This window comes from Ipomoea triloba, chromosome 16, assembly GCF_003576645.1.
Source record: "Ipomoea triloba cultivar NCNSP0323 chromosome 16, ASM357664v1".
NCBI lineage: Eukaryota > Viridiplantae > Streptophyta > Magnoliopsida > Solanales > Convolvulaceae > Ipomoea > Ipomoea triloba.
The window spans coordinates 1525351-1525790 of NC_044931.1; the positions used below are offsets into that span (position 1 = coordinate 1525351).

At 48.6% G+C, this 440-nt stretch overlaps 1 non-coding gene across 1 annotated transcript; it reads right to left on the minus strand.

Moving 5' to 3' along the window:
- Positions 1 to 239: 239 nt before the first annotated feature.
- LOC116008955 lies at positions 240 to 357 on the minus strand. Its single transcript, XR_004096301.1, has one exon. It is a non-coding gene; the product is annotated as a 5S ribosomal RNA (ribosomal RNA).
- Positions 358 to 440: the final 83 nt, after the last annotated feature.

The window sequence follows — 440 nt, forward strand, 5'->3', positions numbered from 1 at the left end:
TTTAAAAGGATAGTATCCTTAGCGAGCGGTCCAGCGGTTTAAAAGAAAAATTAGCTTGACTTCGGAGTTCTGATGGGATCCGGTGCATTAGTGCTGGGATGATCGCATCCGTCATGTACTGCGCGCAAAATGTACTTGACCCTCTATCTCCGCGCAACTTCTCTCGCTTAGCGGTTTAAAAGGATAGTACCCTTAGCGAGCGGTCCAGCGGTTTAAAAGAAAAATTAAAAAGAGGGTGGGGGATGCAACACGAGGACTTCCCAGGGGGTCACCATCCTAGTACTACTCTAGCCCAAGCACGCCTAACTTCGGAGTTCTGATGGGATCCGGTGCATTAGTGCTAGTATGATGGCATCCGTCATGTACTGCGCGCAAAATGTTCTTGACCATCTCTCTCCGCGCAACTTCTCTCGCTTAGCGGTTTAGCGGTTTAAAAGGAT